This window comes from Ipomoea nil, unplaced genomic scaffold (genome assembly GCF_001879475.1).
Source record: "Ipomoea nil cultivar Tokyo-kokei standard unplaced genomic scaffold, Asagao_1.1 scaffold1596, whole genome shotgun sequence".
NCBI lineage: Eukaryota > Viridiplantae > Streptophyta > Magnoliopsida > Solanales > Convolvulaceae > Ipomoea > Ipomoea nil.
In genome coordinates, this window is record NW_017618024.1 from 972,655 (window position 1) to 988,265 (window position 15,611).

The window sequence follows — 15,611 nt, forward strand, 5'->3', positions numbered from 1 at the left end:
GTGGGGGACGTGTATGGGTATATGTTTTTTTATTACATATCAAGTGGTATGTGCAATGGTCTGGTATGGCGTGTGCATTGGTATGCGGATATGATTTTTATATACGCGTTTGTATTTTCGAGTGGATATAAAGTGCATAGTAGATATCGTATTGTACATTTCAATTTATTTTTTTTGAATTTATTGCATAGGTGAAGTGCTATTTCTTTTTTTAGTGATAACACTTGTCTCGTGTTCATGATTTTATGTAGTCACGCACAGTGCACATAGTTAATGCCTAACTTGCATCCACCTTTTCAACATAAAAAACGAAAGATAATATTAAAAATCAAATTTGAGAAGTATAAAGTGTAGATGGGCATGAGCACGAGGAGACACCGCAACAGGGGGAGATATAAAGTCGAAAGTAGATTGACTATCTACCACTACATTTTGATTCTCGTCATCATTGTTTCCTAGAAATTAACACACGTCAAAGTTAAACGCACAATCAACAATAAATGTTCTAAGCTCTAACATATCAAATGCACTTACCAAATATTATGTGAGCACAAACCAAACGTTGATGCACGCACCTTAATATGCTATGGCTATATACTATTCAATTTTAACTTAGTATGCATAAACTCCATTACAAACATGCATATACCTTACTCTGGATACTCCACTCTTCATATGGCACACACTGTTAAGTAAAAGTCCATGCACAGTCTCTACGCCTCTCACGCACACACCTCCAAATGCAAAATGCGTTAAACAGAGACGAAACATCACAAACACACAGACCATCCAACATTGTAAAACCAAACACATGCAAAACACAGACCGTTTTGGCAAAATTGCATCAACCATTTCCCACCAAAAAACATCCATAATAAAGACGAAATGTAATGCAAAAAGACCATAAGTTAAATGCAAACACCATGAGTACACCCCTAAAAAACAAAGAAAAAACATTTTAGAAATGAACCATCTCAACCAAGAACCTTGTTAGAAAATATCAAAATATAAAATTACAAAGCACGCACCTCAAAAAAGCAAAATACACATATTTGTCTTTAATTTTTTCAGTTTCAAAAGCAAGATTTGCACTTCCTCTAGGTGTTTTGGTTCCAGGTGAATCCAGCACCTATGTCAGGTAATTATAGCAAACACATAAGACGAGGGTACACACACATGTATTGATATTCATATAATATAGAGAAAGCAATTGAATTGGATAATCCAAAATAAATAAAATTTGATGACATACATTCAATAGCTCAACTATTTCAGAAAGTTTAAAGAACTGCAGATATATAATACCAGAAGAGGCAAGCTATTTTTTTTTTAATAAAAAGCAATAGCCATTAACATTTGAACAAAGATTACTTCCTAATGATTTTCATTTGTTCTATGGATTCAAAAGGTCTACCCTACTCAAACAAAGACATACCCACTGCCAGAAACCTGCTGCAATTGGGGTAGGATAAATGATCCCGAAGCCTTCCGAACCTGAAGCTCCCTTGATCACTAAAAATTCACCAGAAAGTTAGTGAGATAAATGAAATTGGGTGTGCTCCTTTTAGCTCTATTTCTATATACTGATAGCCAATTATCTGGTTCTAAACTGGTAAACAGAACAATCTAACAGAGCCAACACTTAAAAGCCTCAATAATCTGAAAAAAAAAAAGAAAAAAAAAACACCACTCCAAGAACCGCCTCGCCGGAACCAACATCGGAACTGCACCCCCACGCCGAAAATCGCAAGCACGTTAACAATAAAAAAAAAAAAGCTTTCGGCTGAAACCACAATGACCTTACCGCCGACCACTGCCACAACCCTCACACCACCCTAAACAACCGACAAAACCCACCATGCAAACCCCCCCCCCCCCCCCACCGGGAACAAAAACCCATGCCGGAAAAAACAACACGTATAACAACTTACAGAAATAAAAAAAATAAAAAAATAAAAAACGGGAACAAGGAATACCTTGAGCGAAACAGGAACTTCCCTTTCGACGCTTAGATGAACCAGCCATTAGAGTACCTGGTCGACACAGAAAGACCGGCACCGGAGAGGAATGAGATCGCAAAGATGGAGAAGTCGCCTACCCTTGCGTCGCTGAGTGTAGTATTTTGATAGAAGAGGAACGGAAGAGACACAGCTAGAGTGAGAGAAAATAATGAAAAAAGATTTGAGACAAAAAAAACGCAAAATCACTCTACAAACGGCGGACTGTTTAATGGAAAGTAGTAATGACAGTGACAAAAGACCAAAACAACCCTGACTACATAAAATCACATTAGCACGTGGGATTGCAATTAAACAAATCTGAAATGTTAAAAACTACAAATAAACGAACAAGATGTAGCCTCACAATCTCACCTGGCTAGGGGGTCTCATTGGATCCAATATCTATAAGAATCACCCCATAAGTGAGAACGTGAGAACCAACATGAATGTACACAATCTACTCCATGATAGATTGTGTGCATTGTGTGCTTGGAATATTATTGTGTTCATTTATATTGTCGTTCACAGTTCTCACCTAACGAGTGGTAGTTACTTGAACGTAAGCATGCGCACACGCACGCACGCACACACACACACACACACACACACACACACACACACACACACACACACACACACACACACACACACACACACACACACACACACACACACACACATATATATATATATATATATATATATATATATATATATATAGAGAGAGAGAGAGAGAGAGAGAGTAGGGTTCCAATGAGAACACATGCTTAGGTGAGAACGTGAGAACAAATTGTGTGCATCCATCTAATTGTCTAGATTAGATTAAATGTGTGTGAACGCGAATTAAATGTGTGCAAACGCACTTAATCGCATTTGCACACACTTAATCTAATCTAGACCATTAAAAATATTAGATGGATGCACATGATTTGTGCTCACGTTCTCACCTAAGCAAGTGTTCTCATATGATCCTATATATATATATATATATATATATATATATATATATATATATATATATATATATATATATATATATATATATATATATATATATATATATATATATATTGAATCCGTTGCACACCCCCTAGTCAGCCGAGCTCGTGAGTCCACTCCCTGGTCGTTGATTTTATTTTTTGAACGGCTCAGATGGTGTTGTTATTAATCACGCGTGCGCTGTTTGTTTAAGTTGAAAATGGGTGTTTTTGTACTTTCTTCTTGTCTTTTATTATGTCATTGCTTTATTTACGCCGGTTATTTTGCGTGTGGGAAGAGATTTATTAGGATTGTCTTTTTGTTTCTCTCCCATTGCATTCGATCCCTATGTTATTCTAAATCCTCTCTCATCGCTTCGGCCGCAAGCTCCTCTCCCGTTCGTATCTTCTCTTCAATTTCAGCGCGTCAGATTGTCCATGACTGGGTCTAGCAGGAGGCAGTCTAAGCGGCTTAAGGGCATCTCTTCCGCTTCAAGTACGGGTACTATTTTTTGACGTTCTTTTTTTTTTTTTTTTTTTTTTTTCATTTTTTTGTTTGTTTTGTGGGGTTGTTTCCGGGTTTTGTGGGTTTGCTACTATTCCGAAGGGGATTGGGTTGGCGTTTGAGTATTTATATTTTTCTTGTGTTAGTAGTTCTTGCTTTTGTATTTTTTTTGGGGGGGGGGGGGGGGGGGGTTTCACCGGGGTGGTGGTCTTGGATTTCGTCTGTGTGTTTACGGTTTGGGGGGCGGCAAGTGTGACGGCGGGTGGTGTTCGATTTCTGGGTTAGGGTTGGGGGGTTTATTTTCAGGTTTTTTTTTTTCGGATGGTTCGAGGGGGGGGGGGAGGGGGGGGCGGGTTGGCGTTTGTTGTTGCTACTTGGCACTGCTAGTTTGTTTGGTAATTTTATTTTATTTTGAGTGTTTAGTTTTAGAATGCATTTTTTTTGGGTATGTCAGTTTTTGCGTATGACAATGATCTTGGTGTTTTTTTTTTTTTAACGTACGGTAGCATGTTGTTGGCCTTTTAAAATTTCATGGCATGTGGGTAGTGGTTTTTGTCACTGGGGGCTGTATTTTTTGTGGTGGGTGTGGGGGTATTTTTTTTTGTTTTGTTTTGTTTTGTTTTTTTTTTTTTTGTTTTTTTTTTTTTTTTTTGTTTTTAACTCTCTTGCAGTGCAGGGTGTTTCTGGGCGTCGTCTGAATATATTTTGTGTGTTTGTTTTATGTCAATAGATTTTGAGGCTTAAATTGCTTGTGTTCCTGGTTTGTGGCTAGTGCGCGTGACAGTGTGTAAGTTAGGCCAATGTGTGGGTAGTGCCGGTTGTAGTTCTGTAAGTTCTGAAAATGTGTGTCTTTGCAACTGGACTAGATTGGTAATACAATTTATAACGTTCTTTCTAGTGGGAATTCGTTACTCTGTCTTCTTGATCATTGAAAGATAGCTAAGTTTTTAAGTTGTTTGTTAATTGGTGTGCTAAGATACTTGCCACATACTGTTTTCTGCTTTTTCTCTACTGACAAGTTGATATAATGTACCACTTGTATGAACATTGTTATGACATTTGAAGATTCCAATTACATTGTTTTAAATATTGGTTTGTTGGTGCAGTTGCTGGTTTTGAGCGAAAGTCATTAGGGAGCTTTTGGATCATCGACTCACGATTGTTTGATGGTATCTGATAAGCAGTCCAATGACATTGTTTTTAACCCTGAACCTTTACCCTTTTGATATTGTCAGCTTGGAAGAATTATAGTAATTATTATTTTTTCTTGAATGTGAACTATTTCACTGGGCTCTTTTTGCTACTTGTGTACATACATTCTAAATCTCATATTTCTATCATAGTTTCTGTTATGCTTGAGTGCCACTATTTTTTAGGGGCTTTATTTCTAGTATGTGTACGTAAACACTTCATAATATGATATTTTCCTTGAATATATATGTAATGATTTTTACAGGAATGGGAAAATTGTTTATGCTGCTGCAGTATTTTGCAAGAGATAGAAGCTGTACGTGTAACAGTAGATACATGCATCTAAATCTACAATAATTTTATCTAGGATCCCAGTAGTTATTGGCTATTGTAGTCAATTATAATTTGTTGGAGTTAATTCTCATGTACTTGGTAAGAGGAATCTAGACATGATGCTATAGTATAAAATCCAGGAAATTATTGATTACTTGCTAGAGTTCCTGTTTTCACAATATAAACACCTTATCTATTGTTTACAACTATTATTTGACATTTCTTACTTCCTAGTGTGACAGTGTAGGACTTATGGTTGGTTTTATGTATTTTGTAGGGGGCGATTGCATTTGGGATCTCAATATTTTCTGTGTTCGGGTTTGGTGTTTGGATTGTGCCTCGTGGTTGATTTTTCCTTTTTTTTTTTTTTGCATTTAGGTTAGTGCGCTACTGGTATTGGGTTGGTGCGTGTTTATTATTTTTGTTATTGTTAGGAGGGTTGGGGGGTTCCGTGGTTAGGTGTGGTTGTTTGTGCGTAGTTGTTACTTACTGTGTGCAAGTTTGGGTAAAGTTTTGTTGTTAATTGGCACTACTGGTTTTTTGTTGTTTTTTTTTTGCGTTTAGGTTGGTGCGCTACTGGTATTGGGTTGGTGCGTGTTTATTATTATTTTTTTTTGTTAGGAGTTTTGGCGGGTTCCGTGGTTAGGTGTCGTGGTTTGTGCGTAGTAGCTTGTTACCATGTGCAAGTTAGGGTTCAGTTTTGTTGCTCATTGGCACTACTGGTTTTTTTTTTTTTTTTTGTTGATTTTTGCATTTAGGTTGGTGCGCTACTGGTTTTGGGTTGGTGCGTGTTTATATTTTTTTTAGGGGGTTTGGGGGTTTCCGTGGTTAGGTGGGGTGGTTTGTGCGTAGTAGGGTGTTACCGTGTGCTTGTTATTGTAAAGTTTTTATGCTTATTAACACTACTAGTTTTTTTATTGCTTTCTTTAGTTGGCTTGTGCATTTGTGGTGGATTTTTCCTATTTTTTGCATTTTGGTGTGTAACAACCCAAAATTTCATTTTATAAATTCAGGAAATACCAAAATAATCTTTTTTTCACTCCATTAATTTTTTTTTTTTTTGCGATCAACCGGTGTTTGAATAAAATATTTTCGTCACATTTTAAATTAATTCAACACCAAAAAATGGATTCTATTCGAAAATTCCTAAGTTTTTGGGTACTTCGAGTACCAATTTTAAATCGAAAAATTTATCTGAGTGAGACCAGGAGAATTTAAAAGGATTTCAAACAAGTGTTTATCCAAATAGCTTTTTGTGAAGTTTCACTTTCAACCCCAAAGTATTTAAAATAGCATTTCTAGCCTATGGTTCATGTTGCATGGTGGACCACTAGACATCCAAAATCCCTTTCCTGATTCATCTTCTAACTTATGAAATTACTCATTTGCCCTCAACCAATCATTGATGATCAACCTAGCGTTTTGAACCCTATATAAACCACATTATTCCATCTTGATTCCCTAATCTCTTTCTTTGCCTCTCCACACCATTTGTCTGCCAAGAGAAAGGGAGAAACAACATCTCAGTAAGCTTGTTTCATCCTTCAATCCTAGCCTTCATTTCTCTTCTAGTTTCTTTAATCTTTAAGGTTCTAGGCTAAGGATGTATGGTATGTTTGGGAAGTATAGGTGGTGAAGGAGGCTCAAGCTAGATAGAGAGGAAGAAGAGATCCAAGCTAGAAGAAAGACTACAAGAGGTATAACCTCATGGATTCCTCTTTAAAATTGGCTCTCTGAAGCCTTAGTTTTGAGTAGAAATGAGTAGAAACTATGAGATTTTGTTGTGTTTATGCTTAGAAGTGATATAGAATTTGTTTGTGAGTTGTTGAGATTGTTTTGGACATGTTTGGATTGGATTTTGCAGATGAAAAACCATCTGGTGCACAACACAGTGTGCACCAGATCAAATGGACGGCCCTAGCCGCGGCCCATCAGAAGGGCCGCCGGCTAGAGCCGTAGTGGCACAGGACTAGGGCACGGCCCTAGAGGAGGGTCGTTGCCTAGTCCCGATAAAGTGACGGGGTGTGAGGGGCAGACCAGGAGGAGTCCCGCCCCAAGCCCCTGACTTTGATTCTGAGAAGAATCTGTGCAGTGGCCGAGCCCTTGTGGCTCAGCTACGTGTCGTGTCGGACCGAGTGTTACGGGCCCTTGTGGCTCGGCTCTTCGCGATCGTCTTGACGCACGTTTTGGCTTTGATTTTGTTGGATTTGGATTAAAAACGAGTATGTTATGAAGGAATTTGTGAAGAATTTGCTACACAGAGTATATGTTTGCTAAATTACTGTGTATGAGAAATACTTGACTATGTGATCTGATGATATTTATGTGTTGAGTAAAGAAGCATGATCATTTGAGAATATGACTTATTATGAAAGCATGACTAGATTGAGATATTTGATCCATGAGTACTGAAGCATATTTTATTGCTAGAATGTATAGAATTTGCTATGTGGCAAATCGAGCATGATATTATGTTCTTAAGTACTTCATGATATTTTATACATGATTTAGAAGCATATTATAGAGCATTTTTGGCATTTCACATGTGTCATATTTCAAAAATGCATAAGGGGCCAACGTGAGCCCAAGTATACTTTCAAAAACCATAAGCATGTGATATATCATTCTTTGATGCATTGAGAAGAAGTAGAATTGTTTGCATGCACAAGATTGATGCATGAGAGATATATTTATGTATTATTTATATCGGTGAGGTTTTGGAGGATACCGTTTGGACTAGGTCCTCTCGGGAGATATTTATGGACATTGCGGTCCCAGTATATGTAACGCAGCGTATTCCCACGTTACGAGGTTGGAAACTTTCCGCCAGGCTTGGAATCCTGGTTAGGGGGTGTGCACACTAATAGTTCGATACCTGATTCCACAGAGTTTGAACCACGAGATTGGTTCCGTAGACGGTAGGAGATATTGGGTCGGATTTATGCCGTTCCCGATGGGGCAATTCACGCTTCGGTGAAACCCTGAGCTGTCTACGAGTAAAGAGAAAGAAGAGAGTCAATAGAAACTCAAGAAATAGAGTTAAAAGAGACTAAAGAGAAAGAAAGAGAGTCAAAAGAGAGTCAAGAAAGTAACCTCCACAGAAAGTACTCTATTTTATAAAAGAGTGTATGAGAATTTATATATATAATGTTGCACTAGATTGCATAAGAGTATGAGTATATTATTGCACTAGATTGCATAAGAGTATGAGTATATTATTACACTAGATTGCATAAGAGTATGATTTTTTTGTTGCACGAGATTGCATATGAGTATGAGTATATTATTGCACTAGATTGCATAAGAGTATGATTTTATTGTTGCACGAGATTGCATATGAGTATGAGTAAATAGGTGCACGAGATTGCATATGACAATGTATATAGTATTGCATGAGATCGCATAAGAAGTATGATCATAATGTTATACGTGATTGCATGCGAATAGTGTGTAGTATGAGATTTTATAACGAGAAGTTTGACTTAAGATATTCCTTTGTATGATCATAATCTTGTTGTACTAGAAGCTCTACTTATCAAGTTATGTGATAAGAACGTGAAAGCATGTGAACACCTGTTATATGGTCTTTTAGCATGAACCTATCTGTAAGCATGAATTGCTTGATAAGCTATTTGAGAAGTTTATATGCTGATGAATCTATGTGATCAGTCTTATACATATATGAGCATGACAGCTGATATTATAGGGTGCAAGCATCTAGAAAGAATGTGATAAATCTAAATATGATTTGAGATGCGCTTATTGCTATAAAGAAATCAAATGTTTTCAAAGTAAATGCTATAATGCTTTACAGGGTTGAGTGTGGTTAAACTTAGCTTCGTGCTAACGGATGTTTTCCTATTTGTCTATGTGTTGCTTGCAAAACCCCTTTCAGGTGGGCCCAGCAGTGAGAAGAAGTCGAGTTAGATTAGTCTCGTAGATAGAGATATCTAAACTCTAGTTTGACTGATGTTATGTATGGATTTTAGACATTATCGACCCTATGTTTGAGGATGATGTAGACTTTATGGGGTGACGTATTTCCCCCTTATGTTTTTAGTTTTATGATGGATGCCAGACTTTTACTTTATTTCTAGTTTTACCCTTTTAGTCTGTGCAATCACCACGGACTGGTGGTTGTGGTGGTGACATTCCCACTAGATATCTTTTTAGTATTATTTCCGTTGCTTAAGTTTATATTAATGTTTGGTTTAGAGTTGTGTTTAAGAGATAGAAAAATGGGGTGTTACACGGTGTATACGCTATGAGTGTTGGGTTTGTGCGTTTGTCATTTGCTATCAGTTCTATGTTGTCATGCAATTGTATTCTTTGTGTAATGTTATTATTGTTTTTTTTGTTTTTGTTTTTTGGTTTCTGTGATTAATCTTTGCCATTCTCAGGTGATGTTACGGTTGAGCGGGTAGTTGTTGTTGCGGATGAGCCGGTAGATGCTGGTGATTGGTGGCACCTTTGCCACAGGCCGATGCTGCTGAAGTTCCGTATCAGCCCGCACAACCAGCCCCGGATTCGGAGGGCTCATATGTTCAGCCCGATGAAGTTGATGAGACATTATTCCCCCTCTGAAGATTCGCGCTGCACCGAAGCATCTGGTCAAAGTGTCAAACCGATGAAGCGATTTAACGCTTGCCAAAGGAAGGCGGTTGGTGAGTTGGGGTTGGGGGGAGCTGTTGAACATGCAAGTCCATGACATCCTGAAGTCATTGGTTCCAGTAGGTGAAACATACATTTCACAATTTTGGTCATCAACGTCATCTGTAATGGGTGGTGCACCTGCAATACAACAACATTTTCATAACATTTTAATTTGTTCACAATATTAAGGCCGTTAGTCAATTCCAGAAATCATATCTATGCAATCAATAACTACTACTCAAACATTCGCGAAGTAAACTATAGGAAAAGGATATCGGCACTGTAGTCGCAGTCTATGCACGCACTTATAGTTGTCTACGCACTCTCCACCAAGCTAACATCATTGCATGTTGTTATAAAATCAATGTCGTTTCTATACTTCAAACATTTGTATCATACGCACATACATCCTATTACACTAGGTCGTCCAAAAAAACTATAACACAGATAACAATAGGCACAAAAATTATTTTTAAAAAAATCAATTAACGCACCGTTTATATACTACTACGCACAGACTAGTGTTGGTCTACGCACCCTATTAATAATCTAACATCATTACAAGTTTGGTAGGGAATACCCCGACCGACATAGCGTTACCCCGACCGGTGTGCCTTCGTCCTTTACTTCTTGTCTTTGCAGGTAACATGTCGGGTTTCTTGTGAAGAACCCGGTCGGGATCCGATCGGGTGTTACCCGAGCGGCAGTGTCGACCACCGAGCGGTAGCCCTTAAGCGAGAGAGCTGACAAAGAACACGTGGCGGCTCCACGCATTGACAGGCAGCGCACCCGGGACGTTGACACGTGGTTGCTACGTGGGAAGCATGCCGAACGGCCGGATTTGTGTCTCCCGCCCCGCAGCTATAAATACCCGCGATAGCGACAGTGTTGGGGACTTTTGGACGATCGATAGGTTGTTGTTAGAGAATCCCGACTGGAGTCAGTCGGTACTCAGAGCAACCAAGTAGATTGTACTTAGGGACTTCACTGTGATCAATAAGAGTTATTTACTTGCTTTAATTGGTCTCTTATTTACTTAATTACTGCACTACGTGGCAATTAACACTATCAAAGTTGGAATCAAAATTCATGTCGTTCCACACTTTCAGAAATCAGCCCGCATGCACACACGTCTCGCTACGTTTAGCTCGTCAAACCAACCAAATAAAATTTTAATAAAAAAAAAAAACAAAAAAAAAACAAAGCCCTCCCCGCATACGCACACGCTATGCACAGACTACTGTTCGTCGATGCACCTGCCCTCTGAACTTCCGTTTCCTCTAGTCGTTACAATAAACCCGGGTGTTTGCACAAGCTACTACGCAACCACGCTCACATCTATACGCTGTTAACAGCGGCATACAAACAAACCTAACTTATAGTTCGTCTGCCCTAACAACAGGAATCTTACAAACAATTTTCCATGGCATACGCACATGCTTAGACACGCCTATGCACCTACTTGTGTTGCTACAAGCCATTCGTGAAGTGTGCTCCTTGGTTCGCCGTCTACTGCCACCCGTTCGTCTGCACTCCCTCTCTTTTTCAAGCGTTTTTTTATTTCAACAGCTGACTGCATAATACCTTTATCAATCAATTACCATTCATAATATCCCTAATTTAATGCTTAAAATTCCATTACTATCATATCCATAATTAAACACATAAATACAATTACAATTTAGTCCTTTTGATTTCTATATGTCCTTAAATAATTTAAAAATCTCTTATAATCTTAACCATTCATGGAAAATTAATCAATGGATATCATGAGAGCTCATGGACTCATGTATCATAGGGGGTGCACCGAATTCGAAGCATATATATATATATATATATATATATATATATTGTGTGTGTGTGTACTTACATATGTAGGCTTAATCTTCATGTCGCGATCACATGTCATGGGGTCTAATACATAGACTTCTTTTGATCCAACACAAATTAAATAACTAGAAGCATTATGTTAAACACTATTCACAAATAATTCAATTAAGTTATATAAATAATAAAAAAAATATAAATTTAGTTTTCTTACTTTTGATGGTATGCAGTTAAAATAAATTTCGGTCCTTCTGTTGAAACATAACATGCATAAGATATGAAGTGGCCGTATTAGAATTCAGAGCTACCATGTCCCTTGAAATTGTCTTTGGGCAGACAAATCCTATTGAGTTAACTCCAATTTTGTTGCACAACCGATGAAGACATCTAAAACGTAGATAATTAATAAAAAAAATGAAAGATTCAAGAAAAGTTGTTAAATATAGAAACATTATAAAAGATAAAAATACTTACATTATAAACACTTGTATTATGGACACATCGAGCCATTTCATCGTGAACAAGTCTTTTATGTCTTACAACATCACAAAAATGGAGTTCATATTTGAATGATGGAAGATTGCCTCCTCTAGGTCCATCTCAATGTAGTCTCTATGGGAAGGCAAGTTTCTTAGATAACGCACCAATTTTTTGAATTCATCTCCCAAGTGCTGCATCACATCATCAAGAACAAGAGGTGGTAGTAATTCTGTACCAGATTGATCACCACTTTCAAAATTCTTCATTTTTTTTTTTTTTGGATTTTCCTACGAATAAAAAATTAAAAGGTTTAATAACAAGTAGAAGATATTCAAATTGAACAAGATATTAGGGGATGTTTGGTTCATGGAAAATGTTTTCCAAAGGATTTTGAGGAAAACAAAATCCTTGGTTGGACCAAGGATTTTGTTTTCCATGGAAGATGGGAAGAAAAAGTAAATAGATGGCCTATTTTGCCCTTGCTTTCTTTTTTAATTATATTACTTTTATTAATTTGTAGGGGCATATAGGTCTTTATATTCATTATTCCTTACAATTCCAAATCTAACCAAACAATAGAATTAGTATTCCCAGTAATTCTTTTTCCACCAACCAAATAATGAAATTCATCTTCCTAGTAATTGTTTTTCCATGGAATTCCAATTTCACTTTCCTTAAAATATTTTCCGCGAACCAAACGAGCCCTTAAAGATATTTAATATTACCTGAAGCTTGTTTAATGGATCAATAGAATGACAACTGCTCCGAGTCGGTGTGCCAACCTTTAGACTAATTTGTGCATTCTTCATCAAAAATTTCAGATGAGATTGCATCATATCAAACTTAGGTTGCATCTGTTTCATTGTTTGTTTTCTAATCTTTTCAGCCACTTTGTCATAAACTTTCTTCTCCATGATCTCCTCAAGATCACTAACTGGAACAACCCCAGCTGATTTTCCACAACTTATGCTCTCCGGTTTACCAAACACATCCCGGACATTGACATGCACTCCAACACCCCTCACATAGCCACCGTGCTTATTGTTGCCAAGAGCTGCTGACAGTATATCATTCTGCATGTTTTTTTAGCTTGGAATGAGCCTTGACTCATCTCTTCACACTTCTTGACCTATTTCAACACAACAAGATTTATAAATTATATGTTAGCTAGCATTCTCATCAATAGTATATATATTTAAAGTATTTATGTTCCTTACAATTTTATTAAACACTCCCTTTGTTTTTTCGTAGGGAATGTAATAACTTCCATCTTTAAATTTTTTAGATCGCGCTCGAACCCAATCCAAGCGACAAGAAGATTGTGAAGACAATGGGTCGCATATCATCCATTTAGGTTGCTTTCCAGCATAGCCCCTATACCCTAAAAGGTGAGGATGCTAATTTCGTGCTTGCAACTCTCTACACTTATGACTTTTGGCCTAAAATAAAATCTATTATTAAATAATAACATCTAACTCTATAATAAAGCAAGAAGTTTTGCCAATCATTGTTTCCCGCCCAATGCAAACGGTGCCGTTTTAATAGCCTAAATGAATCAGTGCGCATTTATTGATGTTCACATTGCATATCAGTATTCTAGGTAATTTATCTTGGAACATCACCCAATATTCAGAATAATAAATACATCGAGAACATAAGCATAATGAATGTAATCTTGGACTATGAAACGTTTTGATCAGCCTTTCATATTTCCAAGACAGTTCAAATTCGAAAAGTCACTGTTCAGCCTCTATATAAAGCTCCCATGATAGCAATCTGCAGCCCCAAATTCACCATCTATCCACTTCGAACCACCTGCAAATACACAAAGAAAATACAAAAAACAGCAGCGAAGATACCATGCCATCTCAGTACATAGATGAGGTAGAGATTCAGAAGTTGATTGCAGACCATGCTGGTATTCATTGGTGTTGGGGAAGCCATTCAGCTTGAACTTGAAAAGCATTGCAGTTGAGGATTGCAATGTATATTCAGAAAAATTAAAGGTATAGTTCTGAGCATACCTTACTTCAAAAATGGTTGTTACCACTTATTTAATCCTTCTCTATCTCTCTTTATCATGTTTATCTTGAAAGTAATTTTTTTTTTTTCAAATTTCTCAGCTTTTCCTCTACATCTACATTGAAGCACAAAAGAAAGATCAGCAAACAAGAGGTGATTATCATTGTTTTCTTTTATATCATTTTAAAGCAGCTCTATCTCATGAAGAATTGAAATAATTGTAAAAGTTTTACTATATGAACTTCCTTCATTTTAAATATTTATGCAGTATAGAAACACTTTAGTTTTCCATGATATTGAATTGCACAATGTAGAAAAAAATTGATACTCTAGATGGGGTATTTTCATTATGCCTTTCACAATGTAATCTTCACAATGTAGGAAAAAATCTGTTTCTTGAATTGAATCTGTTTTTAGTTTTTTGGTTTATAATCTTTTTATTTATTTATTCTTAATACTAATCTGTTTTATTATACTAATAGTATACTAAATAATGTTTATTTTTTGTTATTAAACTAATCTAATATGTTTTTTTGTACTAATCTAGTTGTGTGGATTCTGAATATCGTGTACATTTTAAATACACTAAATCTACACAATCATTATGCCATACACTAAAATTTTGTGGAACGCAGTCATTAATAGCACATTAACTAAATTTTTTTTCCGGTAAAAACGATGTCGTTTGGGACCGTGTTCACCAAGCATGGTGAACACGTTTCCACGGCATAATTTGCAAAATCTACATGTTTAAAATTACTAAATATACATTATTTGATAAGATATATACCATAATGTACTTTTATTCTTTCAATATGTATTTGACATAAATCTACTTCATTCTTTAAAATTAATGTATTACGTGTATATTAATAGTGTATTTGTTATTCATGGCCCATATTCCATTATTAAAGATATATTATATTATGTATATTAATACCGTATAGTAACAGTGTATTTCACTGAATACGCATTATTTTATGTATATTAATAGTATATATATTTAATAAAGCTAAATAGGTTCAAACAATTAATTAAGGTAATCACAAGACAAGATATTGTTGGGGCAAGCATCAATTTCTCATATCTTTGGAGATCCTGTAAAGTATTTAGGCTAACTAAGAATCTACGCCTAAGAAGTGTACAATCATAGATTGAGGCTAAAGAGATTAAAGAGTTTGCAAAATGGATAGCTAATATAGGTGATGGAGTAGTTGGTAATTCAACTGATAGTGAAACAGATATTACAATTCTAGATCACTTATTGCTCAAGTGTGATGATGATCGTATTGCTGCAATTGTTGATAACACATTCCCTTTGTTTCGACGCGGTATAAATGATCTGTCATATCTTAAAAACAGTGTTATTTTGACTCCAACATTGGATGTGGTAGATAGCTTTAATCAATACATGAGTGATCATAAAATTACAAAGTTTATTATTTCAAATTTATTAGGTTTTCAAACTATATATTTTTTCATCTAATTATATTATAATGTATATATATCATACTATATATATAGCCGCGCATCGCGCGGGCGCACCTACTAGTGTTAATAATAATGAAGCATTAAGGCTAATAAAACATGATTATTAAGCAAGTGAATTACGTAGTGTACCTT

At 36.4% G+C, this 15,611-nt stretch overlaps 1 long non-coding RNA gene across 1 annotated transcript; it reads right to left on the reverse strand.

Moving 5' to 3' along the window:
* Window positions 1–13,531: 13,531 nt before the first annotated feature.
* On the reverse strand, window positions 13,532–14,287 carry LOC109190988. The gene is made up of 2 exons (XR_002055845.1): window positions 13,991–14,287; window positions 13,532–13,781 (listed from the first exon to the last, which is right to left on the reverse strand). It is a non-coding gene; the product is annotated as an uncharacterized LOC109190988 (long non-coding RNA).
* Between the last annotated feature and the right edge of the window lie 1,324 nt (window positions 14,288–15,611).